This window comes from Pteropus medius, unplaced genomic scaffold (assembly GCF_902729225.1).
Source record: "Pteropus medius unplaced genomic scaffold, Ma_sr-lr_union100, whole genome shotgun sequence".
Lineage (NCBI taxonomy): Eukaryota > Metazoa > Chordata > Mammalia > Chiroptera > Pteropodidae > Pteropus > Pteropus medius.
The window spans coordinates 1486010-1493017 of NW_024349802.1; the positions used below are offsets into that span (position 1 = coordinate 1486010).

Genomic DNA, 7008 nt, shown 5'->3' on the forward strand with positions numbered 1-7008 from the left:
AATCATTTTTCAACAATTGATCAGGAAAAAAATTCATCCTGAGAGTTGACTGCCCATTTTCCATTCTGTACATAAATTCTAATTTTCTCTCACCCACCGAGGACCTGACAGGGTGGCTGGCAGGTGTGGGTTGTAGAGCTGGTTTCCGGGCTGTAGGTGGCATCAGCTGCCTCTTCAGGCTGGAAAGGAGCATCCTTTGTTGAGTGCTTTCTTTATTCACTCTAAAGAGGCCACAATTCAGAATGTGCACACACTGACGCTGGATCTGTAGACACTCTGCTGATCCGCGGAACATGTGCTTTTTCTCCCTGCCCCGCTGGCACGTAACACCTCCCACGCACGTAACACCTTCTCCCTCGCACGTAACACTTTCTCCCGCGCTTCCAGCGGCTTTGTATCCGGATCCTGTGAAATTTACCAGGGCCGCAGTGTGCGCGTGGAAGCCCCGCCGGCACGGGCGGGGGCGGGGGCGGGAAGGAGGGATTGTGCACGTTGTCGCTTGCGCACACTTCCACGTGCATCCTCGCGAAGGACCAGTTCCCCTTGTGATGACTCCAGATGCAGATGCCGGGGCTCTTGATCTTGAATATTCGCGATCACCGCGTTTATACGCAGCGGCGTGCTGTCTTGAGTTAAACATGTCACAGGAAAACACTGCCGTGTGCGTCCACGTCTGTGTCTTTATTTTCCAGGTACACCTGGACTATATTTTTCTGCGCTTAATTGTAGTTCTTGTTTCAAATTTTAGAATTAAGGACCCAGATGAGTTTGTCTCAGTGTCACAAATAATATCGCTTATAAAGCCAGAGGAATTCTTTTCTTAATTTATTTATTTTTAGTAAATAAGCATGTGTTTGGCAAACGTTTCTGATATGTACTTATTAAAATTTCTCATGTATACACACACGCGCACACACACACACGCGCACACTCCCCTCCCCCATCTCCCACCCACCCGGCCCCTGCCTGGAGCACTTGCCACTGTTACCAGTTTCTTCTTACCAAAACACTCCACGAATTTACATATTCATACATATGGATATCATTGCTTTTCCCTCAAATGGCAGCACAGTATACAGCCGGCTCTCCATCTGTGGGCTTTTTTGTCTTTTTTTAATTTTAAAAAGTTAGACGTTTATACAATCCGTGAGGTGATTCCCCCCAATTACTCTAGCACCCACCTGGCATTACACGCTGCCATTACAATAAGATTGGCTACATCCTCCATGCTAAGAAGTTGTAACCAGGCAAGACCCTTCAGGCCATGTGGCTCCAACCGGTCACATCTCCACAAGGACCCTTCCAGACACTGGGTCCCCACGTATGCTGCCTCGCACAAGCTCACGGGTGTTCCATCCCGCTGACCTTGGCACTCTCTCACAGGCAGCTTTTACACAGAGATGCCACCTTGTGGAGTGGACATCTGGAGTGTCCGGCGGGCACCGTGAGCAGAGCTGCCCCTTCCTGTCTGTGGGAGGAAGTCAGAGTCCAGGTGTGAGAGCACTGAGGACACACACACACCCCTTAAAGACACAGCTGTGGCCAAAGGACAGAGTTCATCCCCGGTTCTCTCACACGGCAGAGGCCTCCCCGACCTGGAGGGCTCACCGGTTTAGCCTTAGTTAAATCAATGGCCACCACAGTCTTACGTTTGCCACAGTAGCTCAAAGGTGCCACAGTGTCTTCCTCCTCATTCTCTCTCTCCTCGAAAACATAACAGTGACATTTCCCCCAGGTGCAGGTCAAAGGAATAAAGAGTAGTTTTTTAATTATCTGAAGTCTGTATTCCTGAGCCTCTTCCAGAGCTGTCCAGCCTGGGCTGTGTGATGCTGGCTGCCACAGTGGCCCCCGCTCAGTCAGTGGGGAGGCCCCCGTGGCCGGATGTCAGCAGCTGCTCCCAGGGAGGCTCAGGGACACTTCAGGAAAGTGGCGACATAAGAAAATAACCCTGAACAATGTGATCAGTTGGGATTTGTTTCAAATTCTGCAAGGATTCCAGTTCAGCGGGTCTCCGAATGGGTCTGCCCACTTTGATTTCGATGGCTGGGATGATTTTTCTGTGGAATGATTGCTGACTTTAAATTCTTTCCTCTAGAACCAAACAAATAAGAAAGGAAAAAAGCAAACCACTGAGTTTTAAATGATGTGTAGGCCCTACGCCCTGTAGGATGCATATGAAGTAAACGGGTCAGTACTTCAGGTTCTCACGATACCGCAGCAGCAGTTCAAGTGTCTGGTTGTATCCTCCCATCAGAGTGAAGCGAACACCTGCTGGCGACTCCATTATTAGCCTAAGACTTCAAGTTAGTGCCTATTATTCACTCATTCCCACGAAACACGTGCGCTTGGTTTTAATCGGAAGACATCTCGACGCCAGCAGCGCCTTGGACTGCCGACTGCGGTGCCCATTCTCTTAGACTATGAAGAGCAGGAGGAGGGGGAAAGTCTTCCCGTGAGCAAGGACAGATGTGCGGGACCCTGAGATGGCCAGCTGTTGCTGTCCCGGGTCTTGGAGAGGGGCGGGGGCACGGTGCTAAGCCACGCTGGCCGGTCTGTACAGACAAGACAGGACAGCTCTGCCAGGCGTGCGGCCCGCTGCCCAAGGGCTGGGTGGGACGAGGCAAAGAGCCGGTGCAGGGCGTCTTCAGTCACAGGCAGCCTGTGACCCCCCCCCACCCTCAGCCCCTCCTCGTGGGGGGTACCATGTGGCCTCATCTTCTAAACCGATGGGTCTTTTCCTATTAAACACTCAGGCCTTCCTCCCACACTAATGGTGACCAGGAGGGATGCTGTCTCACCCACTGGGGAGAAATGTGTATTTTCTCGTTTCTGCGCATTCTCCATCTCTGGGTCACACTTAGAAGTGACTGGACCCCTCTTCAGGCTGCACTTGTCAATGGATTCCTGGCCACCCGGTTCCCCCTCCCTGTGAATCAGGTCATTATCTCATTCCTTGCCCAGAACCAAGTTGGTATTGGCCATATCTGTATTAACCCTACAGAACTGTCCTTTTATGATGAGACATAAATATTAAAGAACAGTGTTCCGGAATGCTTGATCACTGCCACAGCAGGAGAAAGCAGAATCCCAGATGAGCCGAGGCCTGTCTGCTGCTACTCTTAAATGAAACGTCCTGTTTTAAAGAACAGCCATACAATCTTAAACACTATTTGGTGATCTTGCTGGAGGAGGTTTGTCTCTTATTTACCGGAGGAAGTAATATGTGAGTTTGCGTGCCTTTGCTTTTGTTTTGTAATTTCGAACAGTCAGAAAATATTGCATTCACTGGCAATCAATTTATTTTGATTAATAAAAAGGGGTTAATAAAACCCCCCTTAGAAATAAAAAGGTGAACAGTAATATATCTTTCATGGTGCTTTCTTTCGGCTGTGCATAGAGAGAGCGAGGTTTTTTGACTTCTCCCCAATAAGTCTTCTCTCCTTATTTTCTATACCCAGTGAGTCATTTATAATCCTTATTATTTCCAACCCACACACTAATGCGGCATCAGTCATATCTCCATGTGCCGAGGTTTCTCTGTAGTAGGCTGAGAGCTGAGAGGCAAAGCACCCTATAACTTATGCGAAAACACCTGCCAAGAACGGATTATCAAACATAACCAATGTGACTTCATGCACTTGTAAATGAAAAAATTTTAGGATGAAATATAAAACATGCTAAAATTTCCATCTATTGTTGAAACATAGCGTAGCACAGAACGTACAGTGGTGTCTGCCGTTTAAGAAACATTAAGGAGAGGAGCAGGAATAAGTTAGAATGAGATACAATTAACGCTTCCGGTCAAGCCTAAAGCTATTGGTTTCAGGAGGCGTATTTGTGGTTTATTAATATTTTTATTTATCTACGGCACCTATGAAGAAAATGCAACACGACAGAAAATCCTTGCCTTCTGCGTGTAGTGAGTGTTCACAGTTACTGTAGGGGGTGGATTGGGGCATAAGCTTTACCCAGGATCATGTAAATCCCTCACTGGGCTGGTCATAAAGTCTTTCAATAGTAAATAATGATCTATTTTTGGTCATCCCCGAAGAGCACATTTACAAAAGCAGGAAATAATTCAGGGCACTAGCTTAGATCACGATAGTCTCCATGTAGAGAAATTATTATTATTATTATTATTACTATTTTAGGCGAGGCAATCCTTGGTTGACCTCACAGATTGCAAGGACCTTGTCAGTTTGCAATCCCTTATTTTTATTTTTCATGCTTACAGCACCTGGTCCTCCTAGGTGGTCTCCCATCCAAGTACTAACCAGGCCCGAACCTGCTTTGCTCTCGAGATCAGACGGGATTGGGCTTGTTCAGGGTGGCGTGGCCGTAGACTAGAGAAATTATTTTGAAAGTTTAAAAGCAGTAGGGCATTTTATTTTCTGCCATAATAAAATAGGCCATATCATTATGAGGATTACATTTAGAAAATCTTATACTGTCTTGCCATAAAAAAAAAAAAAATACAACCTGGGCTAAAATGACATCAGAACAAAGCTGTGACCCTTTGCAAAATGAACACGTGCTGACCGTCCAGGGAGAAGAGCACCCTCCAGACCCTAGTCCTCCTGGGGTCGGGCGCCCTGTCCACAGTGAGCGGGCCGTGCAGGCTGCCTGTGCGCTGCAGAGAACCCCGAGGCTGAAGACGAGGGCCAAGCACGGGCCCTGGAGACAATCCCGACCGGCCACTCTTGACTAACATTTTGACTTGAACACAGAAACGTAAGATGTAACTGCAGAGACAAGAGGGAGAATCTCACATTATAGATATTTTACATTATTTTTAAAATTTTCAAAAATGTGAGACAGTAAGAAGTTAAATATACTGGGTAAACGATAGGAGAGGTTAGTACGCATGCGTGAGTGGTACCCAAACGACTGATGTTTGGTAAACTGTGCTAAGCTACATGGCATCTTTCTACATATACCTACTGCTGTATATAGTATTAGAGAAAAAAGTACTCATGAGGCTTGTCAAAACATAGCAAGGCAGACTCTATTCAGGGGGACCATGACAGGTATAGGGACCATTGTAATGGGGTATGCAGTAAGGGAGTGATTAGGGTCGACTCCGAATACAGGGCCAAGTGGGTATTTACAGCCAAGGAGCAAGGTCGGGGGGTGGAGGGGTAGGGTCAGTGATAGAAGATTGCGAAGAGGAAACATCAGAGTAAGGGGGGAGTCCTGCTAACCACCCAAAGAGGACTCTTGCTGAAGGCAGGCCAGAGTAATGAGACATCACCGGGAGAAGGTGAGGCATGAGGACCCCATCAGCTCTCAACGGTCGGGGGTTCTAGTTAAGCTGACTTAGCACGATTCTTGCTAAAACTGGACAATGTAGAGACGGAAGCCCAGAACTCGGGGCGTAGTTTAGAATTCAGAGGAGCCTGGGTAGAGTTTGGCCAAGGAGAGGTTCTGTGGCCAGTTCAGGGGCTAAGCTCCGCCCCCCAAGCCCATTCCCCAGTGGCGGTCTCTAGCAGAGGTAACAGTACAGGTGCACAATAGTATCGTTTCAATTCTGAAATGCAAACGTTTTGAAAATCAGAAGTTTCTCCTGAAGTTTGGAGTAAACTAATTTGAACTGATCTGAGCATTTATAGCCTTTAGATGTCCCACTTAGGGTGACTATTTGTCACACATCTTTGCTTCAGAACTATTGTGTTTGATTTTAGGCTGTTGTCCCAGACCCCGCTGGAAATGTTTTATACAGGGTTATATACTGCAAAAAAAAATGCCCCAAATTCTGAATTCCAACACATCTAAAAACAAAGAGGTTTGCCCCTGCACAGCTTTACTGAGATGTAATTGATATATAACACTGTGTAAGCTTAAGGTATACAACATAATTTGATACATGTACATATTGCAAAATGATTACAATAAGGTTAATTAACACATCTATCAACACATTTATCACCTCATATGGTTACATGTGATGAGAACTTTTAAAACCTACTCTTAGCAACTTTCAAATATACAACAAAGTATTGTTAACCATAATCACCATGTTGTACATAGTATGTTACCCTAAGATGATATCTATTAAGAGAAGTTATTGGTGGCTAACTGGGTTAAAACTTAAGAACAGAGTCTACCAGTTGGGCCTCTGCAAAACCACACTTCCGAGGAGAAGTCTGCACCAAGTTGTCTGCCCACCCACACTGTGTTCCTGCCAGCTGAGCCCACTCTTATAAAGGAGTTCCTGGAATTATATTTCAACCAATATGACTGGGACTTTCCCCAGTTGGAGCTGCTACAACCATAGTCCCTACCAACTTCACTGACCAATCAGGACAGTGCTTTTTGGGCCAATCAAACTGTGAGAACTTGGGAGTCTTCCGTTGCTTGAGGACAGACAATCAGGGACCACGAGAGGGGAGTCAGCTCCTGTGATTTGAAAAAGAAGTATTTGCCCCACCTCTGGAGGGTGCTTGCTCCAGGACCTCTCACAGCCTCCTCGTTCCTTACAGTTGATCTGTAACACTATTGAGCTATCCCACACCTGTGCTGTACGGTCCTGCTGTGTTTGCACAGAAGTTTCCTTCACCGGCACTCCAAATCGGGGATTCAAGTTGGCACTGAATTCGCTCTAATGACCATCGGTTGACATTACTTGCCCAGAACTTATTTATCATTCTGGAAGCCCCCAGGGTTTCTGATACAGCATGTGCACTAGTGGCAAGATCAGTGCTAGGAGCACAATGGCGGCACCAAACCATTTGCTGAGCACTCCGTTTATGTCAGGCATTGTTCAGAGTACTTTATATGTAAATGCCTCATTTAAATCCTCACAGTACCCTATTAGTCATTATCTTTCATAAATGAAAACGGGCAGACTAGCTACTTAATTTGCCACCGATCATGCTGCAGGCATGCCTGCCCAGCTGAGTAGGGCTTCATGCATTTCACCAAGTTAATAAAGGAGCCTTACGCTGCAGCAGAAGAGTGAACAGGAAGGAACTCTTCCCCAGAGCCCAGCCCCTAACAGACCTCCTTTAC

General features: G+C 46.6%; 1 pseudogene; it reads right to left on the reverse strand.

Moving 5' to 3' along the window:
• Positions 1 to 4225: 4225 nt before the first annotated feature.
• Positions 4226 to 4344, reverse strand: LOC120581790 (uncharacterized; annotated as a pseudogene).
• Positions 4345 to 7008: the final 2664 nt, after the last annotated feature.